A 17,140-nucleotide genomic window follows, 5' to 3' on the forward strand; every position below is an offset into this window, starting at 1 on the left:
GATGAAAATGGGGAAGGAAGTCTAGCTGTTTCAACAATCAGTGTTGAAGACCAAGGCAAAGTAAGCATTAAACGTCTCTGCTTTGTCTGTGTCCCTGTTTGTGAGGTGACCATGCTCATCAAGCAATGGGCCAATGTTATTTCTGGCCTGATTTTTGCCACTGACAGATTTAAAAAGTCCTTTTTATTGTCCTTCACAGTTCTGGCCAGCCTCAACTCTAATTAATTGAGATTTAGCCGCACAAATTTCCTCCCTACAGTGGCGAACAGCTTCTCTGTAGTTGCCTGACCTTGCTTCAATTGGCCATATACTTTCTTTTTTTGCTTTATTTCTGGAATATGATCCCTGGTCAGCCAAGCCGGCCTTCTGCCTCACCTGCTTGACTTTCCTACATTTTGGAATGGCTTGGTCCTTTGCTTTTAGGAGGTGGTACCTAAAAAGCTACCAGCACTGATGGACCCCAGCACCTTCAAAAGGTTTTCCCCAGGGGACCTTCCTAAGTAGTTCCCTGAACAACCTGAAGTCTGTTCTCCCTATATCCAGAGCTGAGGTCTTGCTGGCAGCCTTCCTCCTCTTACCGTAGATTTTAAACCTGACTGCTTCATGGTCGCTGTGGCCAAGGCAGCCACCAATCGCCACTTCAGCCATGAGGCCCTCTCTGATAATAAACAACAAATCGAGGAAGGCACCTTTCCTGGGCAGTTCCTTTAGCACCTGTACCAAGAAGATATCATCCAGATGGTTTAGGAATCTTCTGGACCTGTTTGTACCAGCTGTATGGTATTCCCAGTTGACATCTGGCAAATTGAAGTTCCCCATAAGGACGAGGGCAGATGACTTAGAGACATCCTTTAGTTCCTTAAAGAATAACTCATCCTCCTGGCTGTGTGGCCTATAGTAGATTCTCACAGCGACATCTGCTTTATTTGTCCCTTAATCCTTACTCAGAGACTCTCAACTGTGCCATCACCAACTCCATGTGTTCCAGCTTCTCCACTACATACAATGCCACCCCTCCACCTCCCCTACCCTGCCTACCCCTCCTGAAGAGCCTGTAACCATCCATCATGGCACACCAGTCACAGGACTCATCGCACCAGGTTTCACTTATGCTAGTGATGTTATATCTCTGGGACTGGGCCAAGGCTTCCAGCTCCTCTTGCTTGTTCCTCATGCTGCGCGTATTTGTGTAGAAACTCTTCAAGCACAGTTCATTGTGCCCATTGCCACATGCACGGAGCAGTCTGAAGCATCTCACTAGCATGCAGCTCCTTGAACTTTGGCGTGCCATCCCATTGCTCATCACTGACTAGCCCGGTGTTGTCCCTTTCCTTCTTGCAATCTAGTTTAAAGCACTATCAATCAGCCCTGCTAGCTCCTGAGCAAAAACCCTTTTCCCCTTCTGAGAAATGTGCAGCCCATCGGATGTTGGTAGACCTGGTGATGAATAGACTATGCCATGACTGAAAAACCCAAAGTTCTGCTGATGACACCAGCTTCAGTGCCATGTGTTGATCGCCTGAGTCCACGTGTTCCATTCAATATTCTTCCCTGCTACTGAAAGGCTCAAAGAAAATACTACCCGAGCACCTGAACTTTCAACCAACTGCCCTGCCAAGGCTTTGAAATCCCTTTTGATAGCCTTTGGACTTCTCTTTGCTACCTCTTCTCTGCTGACATGAAGAACCAATAGTGGGTAATAGGCTGAGGACCTGACCAGACTAGGGAGTTTCCTAGCGGCATCTCCTACCCTGGCCCCGGGGGGGCAGCAGGCTTCCCTGTAGGTTGGGTCCAGTTGGTATATCAGACCCTCAGTTCCCCTCAGAAGGGAGTCACCTATGACAGTTACCCTTCTTTTTTTCTTAATGTGAGTGGTTGTGATGCGGGGGATGGGCTGCCTAGACAACCCCTCCATCCCAGAAGAACCTTTGTCCATGTCATCAGTGTCTCCCCGTCCAGTTCCAGGGCCTCATGCCTGTTGTGTACAGGCACCTGGGAAGGTGAGGCAGGCTGAGAGTGGATTTGCCTGCCACCTCGAGCAGGGACCTGCTTCCACTCTCCCCTGTCTCCTGGGTCCCCTCCTTCTGCCTAGCGGTGAGGGGGCACAGGCCCTTTGTCTGTTGTACCCTGGTTGGCTGGTGCATCTCTCTCAGGGACGGTAGAGTACCATTCCACCACTCAGTCTCCTTCTCTGCCTCCCTGATACTCCTCAGCCTGGACACATCCTCCTGAAGCTCTGCCACCAAGCTGAGCAGCTCCTTTACTTGGGCACATCTCACAGGTGAGCTTACTGCTGCTGTCAGATACTGGCCTGATGCTCAGGATCGCCCTGCAGCCCGGGACCTGGACACCTGTACGTTCCCTCGCAGGCTCTGTTCGGGGGGCTGCATCAGGTCTTGCAGCTGGAGGGGCCATGAGGGATGCTGAGGGCACAGCTTTTTGCTGGGTGGATACCCTGGCTCCTGCTCTCCTCAGCTCCTTGCAAGAGGGTTGCAGCCTCCGTTTGAAGCAGCAGAGCGCTCCTTGTGCGAAGTGCTGTGCAAACTGCCATGCCACGCCCTGTTTTCCCGGCTCCTCCTCGCTCATGCACCATGGGGGCCCTTTAGGTTTCCTGTGGTTGCTCCTGGCAACACCCCCACTCACGTCACCCCCACTCCCTTCACACCCCCGCTGGTTTCCCATGCTCCAGGATCCCCATTTCCCTGTCACCACCTGCTCCGCCTTGGAACCGACCTTTGCCACCACTTTGCTCCTCACCCCCTGAGCGTTGCCTTCCCCGCGTTGTTGTTGCGAGGCAATGGAGGAATTTTGCACTTTGGATCATGAAGACATATCCAATATGTGAGAGTCCATTTGCATACCAGGTATATTTAGTTAATTAAGAAAAAGTGAGTAGAAACTTAGTTTTGAAGTAAGAGTATTGTGACAGTTTCCAGTTATCTGTTGTCAGAGTAGGCCGTTAATACCTACGTCAATCATGGCCCAGCAATTCTCATTCTTTGAGCCCAGTGCCACTGAGCAACACAAATAGGCTTGTAGTACAATTTTTTTATAATACTGAATTTTAAATTTTGAAATTTTAAGTAGTATCTCCAAAACCTTATATCAGGATTAGGTGAAACAACATGGGATAGGTGTTCACCTTCATCTTCTTCCATCTGCTCAGCACTCTGCGATGTGGTCATTTGGAAAGTGTCTAGACAGTTTATTTTTCAGTATGAGTCTTCAGATGCAGGCGCCAGTATGCAAGTCAGCATCTCTTCCTGTGTTTATAGCATGCTACTGAAACTGGCTAAAATTTCCAAATGCATTTGTTGTTTTTTTTTTTTGTTGTTTCTTTTTTTTTTCTGAAAGTCTAGTACACTGGAAATGGCAGAGCCTATGAGGAGATTAGCTACTTCAATTAATACTTTCCAAACATAGGTTTTTTTGAAAATTTTAGTTGCTTAATATTGAAATCTAATTATTGTTTGAAATGGCAGATTGGAATCAATAATACCAACTTCTTGTTTTGTAAAGCTTTGTAAATTAAAATATGCATTGAAATCTAGTATATGATTAGGAAATATATTGGGGAAATCCATGCAGATTAAGTTTCAGCATTAGAAAAAAACAAAGCCACAAAAAAAGTGGAAACTGCAATGCAGCTCACCTCAGACTCTACAATTCTTTAAAAAATCGATTGTGTTACACTACAAGAGTAGCCACTACCTATGGGCACACCGTGCAATGTAACTGGTTGCTTTTGTGAGGGCAAGAGCACTTGAGTTGCGTGAGGAGGTAATGGTAGATGATGAAACTAGGATACTGTACACAATAATTAATTCATTCTGCATATTAAATGTACACAGATTCCTTCAAAAATCTTAATCCCTCACCCATGGTTCCCTGTACCATGTCACTGAATTGACTAGGTCTCAGACTAGATTGCACATCTAAAAATAAACGATAAGAATTCAGAGATGGAAAGGAGTAAAGAAGACAGCTACCTTTGTAAGCAGTAGTTTTTGTCTGAACATAATTATCCCCTTGGGGTAATGAATATTTTCTGCCAATTAGTTTCCTGTATGAACTTCAGGCTTTCGACTGGAAAGCTTTCGCACTCATATACTCAAGATCTTTCTCCCATTGATAACTCTGACAGCAGTGTGGAAGGAGTGACAGCTGGGAAGGAGCTATCTGTTCCCAGGCTTCACAGAGGAAAGGAACTAATAGTCTGGCTGGATTCTTCCCTTACATCTTATTCCAGAACACTATAAGTGTTCTGAAGAATTTGGTTATGTGAAATTGTATTTGTAGACTTTCCAGATTTCTAAAGCTATTCATTTTATTTTGCTTGATATTAATCTAAAATCAAATATTCTCAGAACTGTCATGAAATATGCAAAGCCAACCATAAGAACCTATTGGTTATTTTGTGTATTAAACTTAAAAATTGCCAGCTACTGATTAAGAAAATATGTCCAAAAATGCCTCTCTTGACTGTTGGCCGTGGTGAACATTTCGATGCATTATTTCCTGAGACAGTGATTGGTTTCAGTCGATAGGTACTTCTGAGGACAGGGCATGGTGATACTGAAGTAACTGCTTTGGTTTGTATTATTGCCTTTTATTGACATATTTTTTTTATCTCCACAAAAAAAGCAGTCTTTGGTATTTTTTTATAGAAACTGTATTCATCATTTTTCATCTTACATTAACTTCTTTTTTGTTTGTTGCAGAAAAGGCATTCAATTTTTTATTGAAGCCTGAAGCTTACCTTTTCTTTCACTTACCCCAGTCATATGAAAAAGTTGCAAAGGATTTTATCCTGTAGACCACTTCTTTGGTATTATCTGGCAAAGCAGAAATTATAATAGAGTCTCTCGTTGAATTTAGCTGCATTTTACATTATGGAAACTGGTGATATTTTACATTATGGAAACCTGGACATTTTCATCGTGAAAATATATCAGGCATGAGCTAGGCTTTTCAAACCCTCCCAGGGCCTTTAAGAAAATATGTAAAATATCTTTGTCGTAAACTGAACTTTCTTAATTTAATGTGCTTATTCCTCTGAGAACTCCAGTTTTATGGAACATATCTAGATGTAGCCTTTTATTGAAATGGAATGATACTGGGAGATACCTAGGAATATATACTTCTCACTGTAGTCATATCAGCTATAATATAAGAGAATATATTTGAATGTTTCCTACATTAACAAACACAAGCTTATTGGTGAGAATATATGGTTAAACATTCTGACATTCGCTCTGGAAATATTTGTCTAGTGTATTCATTCCCAGAGAATATTATTACCATTTTAAAAACAGGCCACTGGAGATTCAGCTGTGATTACTTCTTTAGACTGGTTTCAGGATTACTGTGTCAGTTTATATGCCATTTTATTTCATGATGAATCTGTTGTATTAAATATTCAGACTCCCTCTTCCTCCCCAGTTCCTTTCTTTTTCAAATATTATTTTTTGTAACTGCTACACAGTGAGAACAAAGCCAATGCTTCTCAATGCTTCCCTGAAGTTAGTTGCATCATTGTAGATGTTTATATGAGTGTATCCTACAGTTATTTCAGTATAAATCACCAAAGAATCTGCATCCCTGCTGTAGGGGAGAGGTAGATCTATACTTTTTCAAAAAACAATTAAAAACAGTAGATTTTTTTGTGTGTATGTCAGTTGTCAGTTTGTTCTGAAGACAAAATGCTACCCATATGACAAGTACCAAAGCTTCTGGACACAGCAAGGCATTACCTACTGTGGAGTGACCTGAAGCCTTATGGGGGGATGGTTTCTCCATCGTCTGATAAGACAGTGCCTAAAGGTGAACACTCTGCGTATGTCCCAATCACATGGCAGCACATACATGGCCTTGTCTGAAGAGCTGTCAGGTAAAAAAGATGATGGCCCATGTAAATTGCTTTGGTGGGCTGTACCCAGCCTGTTGGTTGTAAATTGACTCAATTTCAACTAAGTACATGCTTATATATTTTCCATCAGCTAAGAAATGTGATTAATACAATTATTTGCATTTATGAAAAGCAGATTTTTTTTTTTCCCAAGTTATAGGATGAATATGATCCAGCTCCTTCTGCTCCATATTGGGAAACTCATCTCCTATTGAAGTTCTTTAGGCACGAAACAGGTTTCTTTCCTGAACATAATGCTGAATTCTATTTGCAGATTGCCTTGGTTATATTATAGCTCATTTGTCTATTCTCATTCACAGATATTTCATTACAGTTTCTATAGTCTTTGTCCAGCTTTTCCTCTCTGAAATGAAGGAAAATTTTACCAAATGTTTTTCACTCGTATTCACTTTTACCAAATGTAACCAAAGCAGCCCAAACCTGTAACTGTTTACATATTTTAGCCTCATTATTCTGAGGAAATAAGGTTTGATTGATCATTTTATTTGTACATGTGTGTGTTTCTGCAACCACCCCTCACAGATTAATATCACAAGAATGTCTACAGTCTTAAATACATCAGATTCATACAGGTTTAGTGAAAATCAGCAGTTAGGTAGAGAAGAGAGATCCTATTAGTCATGTAGGTTACAGAAAGACTGTAGTATTGTTGAGGTTTGTATAGCACCAGAGAATCTACATGGCAGAGGGTTGCTATGAACCAACAGTGCTCCAAGTCTGGTATTGCTATGCTACAATAATGCTTTGTTTAGAACTTATTAGAGATCAAAAAAATCTTACCACAAGACAGGAATCTATATGGAAGGAGGCTTCCTGTGGGTTCACGGTGTGTAGAACAACCCGTCATTTAGTTTTGTTTGCCTTATATAATGCAATTTCTATCTAAAGCAATCAAAGCATGCATTAGTGTCATTATTTGTTCTGTTGCTTTCCTTGTACCTGATTTTCGAATCGTCAGAATGATATCTTTTGTTCCATAATAAATTAATTGAATTTAAATCTTCTATCATTGGTAGATGGATTTCTTTGTTTAAATATGAAGATGCTGATTTATTTGGATTCTTGAATGCTGATTGTATGATAATTGTGTCCTCTTGCGAATGAATGAATTATTTTCACATTATGTTAATCTCATTTCCCTTAAAGCCTGCCTGAAAATCAGGCTGATTTATTTATATATAGAGGTGAATACCTAATCCAGATTTATGTATTTTTAAGTCTGTAGAAACACTCCTCTCAAAATTTCCTGTATCTTATTATTGGTAATGCTGGTTAGACTACTGTTGATGCAGCTACAGGGAGTAATGTTTTTTCCAATGCAACAGCTCATACAGGTTATTCTACTGTAATTCTACAGTAATTAATTCTACAGTGTTAATAGTTTATAAGAAAACAGGAAAGGACTAGAAATGAAGATCAGGCCTGCTTTATACTGTATAAAATATGTGCTTGAAGTTTCTGCCTATACAAAAGGTTTTTTAAATAATCAATAGCCATTGCTGATGTTATCTCTTTGTTGCATCCGAGTTATGGAATACGTTGCATAAATTCTGCATCATTTCACATGCAGAATCTTGTAACGGGGATAAAAGGAAACACACTTTATGTGCAAAGCCAGAAATTTATTATTAGCCTAATTGAAGTTTTAACACTCTAAAAATATAATTAGTTGAGTTTGATGATACTAATCGTTCAAATTAAATGCAGTTAAAATTAATGCACACAAGCATGCTGGTACCTACCACTTTATCTCTAGGTTCTAAGGTCAATGCCTTCACTTGTGGCGTAGGTACAGGGTGTAGAAAATCATTAGCATCCTGTGACTTTTGCTGGGAGAACTATGATGCTTTCTTCCTTATTACTGTGGGTTCTGCATGAGGTTATTTTACTATAGCTACTAATAGGCTCTATATCTTGTTATACCTGCATTGGTAGGGAATTCTGCATCACATCCAAATTTACTGCATATATTTTGGTTTACATCTATCGGACACTTGCTTTTTTCCCTCATTCTTATTCCTAACACTGGTTTTGTCCAGCTGCATTTTTTGATGATCGTTAATTGACCATTATGTCAACTGAGTTGCTGAAGTCTCTAGAATCATCCTGTGATTGTACTTTCAAGGCTACTGCTGTCATCCCATGCCTGTTCTCCTGTTGTGGCATTTTGTTCTAGGGTCGTAGAGAGTTTAGTCTGCACAGAGTAACTGTTATTACTAGACATTTGTTTCAGAAATATATATATATGACAGTAAGCATTAAACTGTGCAATAATATAAAGCTAAGCATATGCTAAAAAAAGGAGGCAAAAGTCATGTTTTTCATAGTTGCTTTTCCACAGACAAATGTGCTAAAACAAGTCTCCATGCAGGCGCAGAGAAGCCCAGAAAAAGCCTGACAGGTCACAAGGCCTGAGCTGTTAGCTTAATACAGAGCTAGTGGCATGCCACAAGGAATAGCAATACCATATTCACTGGGCTACAGGCTATACTGGCAAGGTTTAATCCAGAATTTTAAAGCAACTGTTGTAAGCTTCACATGTGTTTCTAATTTTTTTGTTCATTTTTCACTCATTTTTCACCTGGATAAAGATCATCTGAATACCAATACCAGCTCCTGGTATACCACTTATTTAGTGTTCATATGTTTTGACCAGGAAAATGAATGAACTTTTTTTCCCATTGGAATATCAGTAAACACGAATGGGTTTTTTATTACTGAATATCAGCAATGTTGGTCAGGTAATTTGTTACTTCATGCTATTATTCCTCAGAAAAAATTGTATAAGAAGTGAAAATACATTTATTATTAATATTTATACTTGATCATGTGAAGTGAAATCCATAGCATTTAACATAATTTTGGGGTCAAAAGAAACCCTACAGTAGTTTGACTGGTGGAAAGTATATTCCAAGCTCAATATCTCTGGTATCAGTAGAATATTTGAAAAGAGAAGGACATAGGTTGGCATGGCAACACTGCTTAACTCATATTTGTCAAGGCCGCTGTAATTACTTAGCAGAAGACATAGGTCACAGGAAGAATGTTATCAGAAGCAAAATTGTTCCATCTTCTTCTCAAGTTCCAGGCCAAAGGTTTCTAGATAGATCAAGAAGTGCGGTTTGACTGGAGGAACTCATTCTCTCTTGCCTTGGCCTCAGCAAATCTCATATCAGTACTTGTTTGTTCTTGAGCGTTCTGTATCTGAATTGCAGATTATTTTGGTGAAAGTATCTTTCCCTTGTTTACATGATAAAATGTCTAGATATGAAAGAAGGGATTGTTTACTTATTTGAGGTGTTACTCTTGAATGCCTGTTTCAGAAGTCACTACTCAATATCTGAGCTCAGCACCATCTGACAGTAGGTATTAGCCTACAAATTAGTGTATTAAACAATGGTTTTTTAGGAGGCATCACTGAAGTACAGTGTACTGTATTGTATTTATAAAGTAAGGTTGAATGAATACTTGTTCATTTGGGGCCTGAATGGATTTGATGTGGTAAAACTGGAAGGCTAAACAAACATGGTTGCTGCAAGGCTTGTGTTAGATTGCGGTTTAACACATCTTAAAACCATGAGCTGTGGTCTCCCATCATCACTATTGCATCTAGAAATTGTTCTTGTCAGCACAGGGTTTTGAGTTTTTTGATCAAAGTCTGAACTACCTGTTACCACTAAAGACTGTTCATTGCATAGAAAGGTTGAAAATCTGCTCTGGCAGATGCCATGCTTTTAAATAAGAGAATTCAATGGTTGTTAATAATCTTTCTGCACCTCCACATTCATTTATCTTGCTTACAACTATGGAGCAGTGACGCTTCTCAGATTAAACAGTGATAATTAATTTCATAACTAAGAGCCTAAAGAATGGTTGCAGAACAAAATATAAAATTTAGTATCTTTTTGTTTAATTTACTTTCCTAAAGCTGTGTACCCAGTGTTCTAAAATTCCCCATATAGAATTTCAAATGTGGGTTATAACATCCACTGTTTCTGATAAATGGCTTAGAAATGAAAGGCATTATGGATTTTAATGGTATTTAAGCTTTATTTCTATTTTCTTCTAGGATTTACAATATGCTTCTTCTATTGATCCATACCATTAATGCACAGATAGGCTAAATTTATTTACTGAGATTGATTCTGCTAAGTGTGGTTTGTTGGCTTTAACCTAAATGTGCATAAGGAGAAGAGTGTTTGAGCAGAAGGAACTACTATTTGGAACACAGAGGTCTTTTCAAGGAAAGAATCCTAGGGAATTATAGATTTTACATATAACTTTGAATTATCAATAAAGATAAAGCCCAGGGGGGAAACTTTGCTTTGCTTTACAGGAATAGAGATTCTCTGTTGGTATAAATAGGCCTAACTCCTTCAATTTCAGTGACTTACACTACTTCATAGTCTCAATGTGTTCAGTTTCTTTTGGAGGGAAAGAATATCACTTTCATCAGCAGCCTTTCAGTTAAGTAATCCAGTAATTTATCTGAGCAGCATTCTCAAAGTGAAAATGTAGAAATGTTCCTGTAGGTGCAGAGTAACAGAATAGGCTGTCTGAGTTCACACCTTGAAAAGGACACTAATTGAAATTGAAAAAGCAATACAATTTAAAACAAAGCAAAAGCAATTAGCAAAAGAATATAACAATAGTGAAGTTTACCACTTGGAAATTATGTTATTTGTTTCCCAGAAGTCTTTATAAATTAAATTTCATTGGAAGTTCTTCTCTTGTAATTGACTCATGGAGTTATCTGTTAGTGTTTAATGGTAATACTTCATTTTATTGAATTTGCTTAAAATAAGGTAGCACAGATTTTAGCCTTTTGTGTTGTGTGGTCAGATCCATGTACTGAAAATACAGTCTGTGAAATCTGCAAGTAATGGCTGCAGTCAGTAGGGCAGCTTGCTGAAAACAGTTCTGTAATATCTTGTGCAATTCTCCATGCATACTGTTGTATAAAGGACAATACCTTTAAAGCACACTATTTTTTTCCTTGATAACGCTTTATCAGCTCCTACCTGAACTCCACACAAGAACTTAATCCTACCTGCATAAAAATCAAAGACCTTGAAAAGTTAATGAGTCAAATGGGGAAAAAACCCCCACTGCAGTTTGTTGGAAAAAATAAAATGTTACCTTAATACTATCAGCTTGAAAACAATAACATCAACTATCTAGTGCATTGCACTACTGTCTATTGCCTTGAGATTCTCAGTCAATTCTGGGAAAAACCTAGGCTTCTCGGTTTTTTTGTTTTCTCTATTGTTCCTAAAATGTTTTGCTGTTTTGAGTATTTATGGCTTTATGTCTTTTTGGCTGTCATCATTAACAAGACTTGTGGCTTATTGCTATTGATATAACAATTTTATTTTCGCAATGGGATAAATTAAACTGAAAGAGATTCAGGACCAAGGCTGAAGTAATGTTCTGTACTGGAAGATCACAGTTAACCCATAAGAACATGGGTGTCTCTTAACATGGAGGATCCAGCTAACCTTTGTCTGGGCTACTTTCAGTGGCTGCACATACCACTGTTCTTGTGCAAAGGACAATGAATTTTTTCATGCTAGAAATGCCTTTTTATGGCATGAAAGATGTATTTATTACATGACATTTGTAATCACTAATAGCTTACTGGAACTCTCCTGTCTTGCTCTTCTTGAGGATGAAAGTCTCATTTCAGAAGACCAAGACACCTGTAACTTTCACTTTACATTTATATTATTAAGGAAAAAAAGCTACTTCCTCTATTGGTGTTCAATATTTAAAGTTTCATTGACTTAAGTGAAGTATATTGACTCAAAGCAGTTGAAAATCCCTTAAATTTCTTAGTTGTTTCTGATGCTGTCCAATTTATAGGTAAGAATCCAACCCAGTCTTCCTGGCTCAAGACTCCCACTGAGTTATACATAGTTCGTAGCTGACATTCCCAGCAGAAGAGCATGAAATACAATGTTTAGACTGTACCTTGGGATTTCAGAGATCCACGTCTTGATTGCAAAAATTAAACATAGGTTTCATAGGGTACAGAGTTTAAATTCTCCTGCTGTTATTTTTTTGTCTGCTTGTGGCTTACATTTGCCTTGTGTCAGTGAAAGGAAGGGACTGGCCTCCCTTGGGAGGTGGGAAGTAAAGGTTTGGACCTCTTTCACTAAGGCAGAGCTCAAAATCAGGTCTCCAAGTCTTTAAAACTGTCTTTAACCCCCATAACTACACTGCTACTGCTGCCATTTCCCCTTGCCTTTTCTTGAATCTGTGTCTTATTTGCTCATTTCTCCAAAGTTATGAGGCTTCTGAGTAGAATTTTGCAGTCATAAGAGATGCCCAGGGGCAGGATCTGAGACTCATCCTGTCCTCAGGGCTGATCCAATGGGTAGGTCTAGACAGCACTGTACTATGCATCTTTTTATAATCCTACTCTGAGGTGTTGTTTGTGCCCTGTAAAAGGAATGTACGCTTTTCAGCCAGTGTTCAGGACTCCACTCCAAAGAGCAGGTATTAGACTGAAAATTTGTGATGTAATGTAGTCAATAATTTCAGTGCTTATGCTTTTTATCTGATCTGCCGTTTGACCTTGCTATGCCTTCATTGTAAGATAGAGTTAATATTTTCCAGCTCAGCTTAAAATATTATGATATGCCTGGGTATTAGGATAATGCTGACACTATAAACACTTTATTTATATATATTGGGATGCACTCAGCTGAACTTTTATTTGCCATTCCCGTCACGAGCTTTTAAAAGAAATTACTTCAATCTAGAATAGGTGCAAAGAAAAGCTACTAGTATGATTAGAAGATGAAATGTAATATATAAGAAAAATTTAGAAATACTTGATTTACCAGCTCTAGTAAAATGAAAGCTGAGATAAGTATGGAGATATATAGTTATCAAAAGCTCTGGTTCCAAAACACTTTTAAAATTAAGGCAAACACCTAACAGGATTTTTAAGGTAAAATGTTACAAAATTTTAGCCTAAGCAATTGACCGGCATAGAGTAAATGCCTGTTACATTCTGATATCCTAGGAATTTCTAGTACACTCTCTCAGTATCTCTTCTCTGATGCCTTTTGGTTTCTAACATTCTTTGAACTTTTGTATCAACAGAATCCATGAAGGTTAATAGTGTAATGAAACTGTGTGTTCCAAAATCTAATTAACCAGCAAGTAAATCTTTAAATTATCTAGCATTTTTAAGCTGAAATTTTCATCATTCTTGTTTCTAGGCCAAGTTTAATTTAAATTATTTCAGAAAGAGGTACTACAATGAGTTTGTTCCAGAACCTTTCTCACAAGCTGCTTATGTTTTACTCAAATAATAATGTTTTGTACAATTTTAAAAGTAATTGAAACTAAGGAATCTATTTCCACTTAAGATTCAACAATTTGCTGTTTGTTTCTGATTTTTATAATAAATTAGTAGTTGAATGCTCATTGTAGATGCTAATTGATATGTTTTATAGGAAATAAATGCTACTCTTTCAGCTATGATAACAGAATTTTTGTCTTTTGACATTTATAAAAGAAAAAATAATTTTGTTTAAAAATATGATATCAGTATTTTTTTTTATTTTCAGAAATGTATTTTTCCAACTACTGTTATAGTTGTGAAATAACTAAGAGGGCTAGGAAAGGAAAAAACAGATATGTTATTGAAAATACTCATCCAATAAGTAGGTGTACATTTCATATCTTACATTTGACCTTTAAATGAAATTACAAAAAGTGCCTGTAATAATTGAGTATGCAGCTTTTGTCTAAGTTATTTTCTTGTTCACATCCCGGTTTCTTGTACATACCAGAAAAGCTTCAAGTATTTTAAATATTGTGTTTTTTTCTTTCTGGGATATAGATGAAATTACTGTAATATATTTGCATTTTTTTTAAATTCTACAATTCCCTTTATACCTGTTTTTACTAGTCTCACAATAGCACTGGTAAACAACAGTGCAGTGTGGGATATGTGTGATATCTCGTATAATAATTGCACTCCCACACAAGTAATTTTAGGGTTCGCAAAACTTGTTTTCTTTATTATTTCTTACAAATCAACACCGTAATCAGTTTTGTATGAGAGATGAAAGACATAATCCTGCTTATTGTGCTGTGTGGTGAATTTATCGGGTGATTTATTTTAACAAAAATCTCAAAAAACTGATCTTATGCAAAGGTAGAATTCAACCTTGACATTGTTATTGAATATATAACCCTATGTTAAGTGGAATAAGATTCTTCTGGCAGAGAAGGCAATAGGAACCAGCTTTGTGGGCAATGTGTATTTGGGGCTAGTATTTTAGATTGATACAAAAAAGCATTATTAATTTTCTTAACTTGGAGTGCGTTTAGAAAGAAACTGGACACAATCTCTGATCTCATCTTTGGATATCTCTTTTTATAAAGAAACTGGAAAATGTTTATTCAGCTCTTTTGGGACGAGGTATGTCTTCTGAATTGCAATCAGGAAATCGTATTCCACATAGCTGTACTGTGGTGTATAGTGAGAAACTGCTGATCCTAGGTTCTTCTGTGACCTCTGTTTCCAAGGATGGGGTTATTTATAGTCATAAATGCATTAATTCATACATATTATTATGTATAATTATGTCATACATAGGAAGCAAGAAAAAGATATTATCCTTACTTCACAGAGAATGGGAGTGATAAAAAGATGAAGATCTAGATTGTTAATGCTAAATTTGTATTGAAATAATTGAGAATTAGTTACCCATATATGTTCAGCATCTGAATCTAAGCTAGTTGCTGAGCAAGGAAAAGAAATCTGTGGAGTATCCGAACTATCTCAAATTCTAGATCAGCAGCCTGATTGCTAAACTAGCTATCCTATAGCGGGCACAATTTTCTATAAGTGGATTTACTGTGCAATCATTATATGTATTTCATTGGTCCAGCGTGATACTCCTTTTTGAAATCTCTATTAACACAAGATTTCTGTGGGGAAATGCTCATTTCCATGTATCTAATCACTAATAATGGAATTAATTAGTGATAAAGTCATTATTTTGTTTCTACTTTGTGGCATATGGTTTTAGTGAGAGTATCATATGTTTTATTTTATTTTTGTTTGTTTGTTTTTAAAGAAATCTTGAAAAATGTATCTGAAAGAAAAACCACAACATTTTTCGGCATGGTCAATCCACTATTTGCTCCCAGCTACCTCTCTCCAGCTGCTCCTAGCTAAGATTTGGCTTTCTCTGGCTGTTAGCAAACAGAAAGAAAATGGCTACTGAGTCAGAATTGAGAGAAAACAAATTCAAAGAAATAAGGTTTTGGCAGCTAATCTTTAGAAGTTAAGTCCTGCTTTCATAATCAAGTCTAAATAAGAATCTTTTTTAGAGGTAAACAACTGGGTCAGTTGCCTGGGGTTGGCACAGTTAGGTCATCCCATGTACCATGAGGGAGAACATCAGTTCTGGTGTTAATACTTGCATGAAGAATATATCTATTTTTAGGATCTCTATCTATATTAATGATATTATTTCTATCTTCTTTATGGTCTTAATTTAAAACTTTTTAGTACATATATATTATTCTAAGGGTAATTTTCTTCTAGCTCACTGTGTATTATATATTATGGGTCTGGGTTTACAGATGCCAATTGCAGTTGGGCAGCTTTTAAGAAGAAACAACTTTCTTATCATTGTATTGGTTGGTCTCCTCTCCGTGTCTGTTTCATGCTCTGTACGCATTTCATGGCCCCTAGTCTGTCATTACAGTTCATGTAATTTGATGGTTCCTCAATCAGACCTCAAAATAAATTTCTTGTGTTTAGTTTTTATTTCTACCTACAAAGTTCTTGCAAAAGTTTTGCACAAGTTTGTAGTTTAGTTTCCTATCAGAAAAAATCCATAACAACATTTTGTTTTCTTGACTGAGCTGGAATCAGAGAGCTCATGGGGCACAGGAAGGGAGGAAGGACTTTGTTCAACTGAAGTGACAAATGCAAATCCTTCTGCTACCTTGAATTAAAAAGGGCTCCCCTAAAGGGTAATTTGAACAGTGGCTACATTACAGTGTCAAGTGCAAAACCTTTAATGGTGAGAAATTGCCTCAACTAATCTATTTGTCAGTAGGGAGGGGAAGTAGAAAACTATATATAACTTAGAAGTTGAAAGGTTTTGCCCTTCTCCAAAAGAATAAAATAATACAGCACTGAATAATGGTTTTGATTCCAGTCTTAAATTAGAAATCCAATTTGTTCTTATGAGCTCCCTACTCCATTTCCTACTATTCTCTCAATTCTTCTGGATGACATTGTGAGATAAGGCAGAATTTGCAAGACTGAAATAGGTAAAATTTTCTTAAAGCTAGACTGAAACATGTCCCTAATGATGTATATAAATTGTATTGCTTTTATTAATATATGCCAAGGATCCCCATGGAGGAAAATTAAATTTTATGCTTAGACATGTGCTAAATGCAGATGCCAAAGCCATTCTTTTTGTAATTAGTGTTACCTGTTGTACAGGTTGAAAGATGGAATTTTTAAGCTATCTGAATACAATATTTTGTTAAGATTACATGAACACAGGCAGGGGAAACAGAATTCAGAATTGGCAGAAAAAAAAAATCTGTTAAAGTGATTTACATTATTTGGAACCACTCTCAGAAAATGATATGCTATACAAGTGCTACTTAATAATTTATATCTATGTTTAAGCTGGGATTTGTCTGCTGTGTTTAAAAAAAGGGTTGTGTGTTCTTCATGCCCTAGGGTGGTAGTGGTGAAATGAGTTTGATCATTATTTAGGTTATGAAAAACTCTGCCAAATAGCAGTTACATAGTTTAGCTTTAATGAAGAAGAGATCTTCTCAACAGAGAGGTAAGTAAAATTTATTATCTTATTTTGAAATTATTTTTTTAAGAAAAGCAATAGAGGAAGAGTCCAAATTTCCATCTTTCTTATTCTGTGATTTCTACGTGGGCAATCTGTGAGGAAGTGGATTATTCTATATATGCCAACAATGGAAAAAGTAGAAAAGCTCATTGCAAATCTTACTTTTACGATATACAAAGTATGTGATGTGCAGCGGAAAAGTTACTGAACATAGCGTACTTGAATTCCCAATTGAATAACTTCAAGAGGTTAACTCTTTCATAAACTGCAATTGTAAACTGTATTTAGAAAATTGTAAACTTGTATGCTAGTTGAAAAGTAAAGTGCAAACCTTAGAGGCTGGTGTCACAAC

The sequence above is a fragment of the Phalacrocorax aristotelis genome, chromosome 11, assembly GCF_949628215.1.
Source record: "Phalacrocorax aristotelis chromosome 11, bGulAri2.1, whole genome shotgun sequence".
Classification (NCBI taxonomy): Eukaryota; Metazoa; Chordata; class Aves; order Suliformes; family Phalacrocoracidae; genus Phalacrocorax; species Phalacrocorax aristotelis.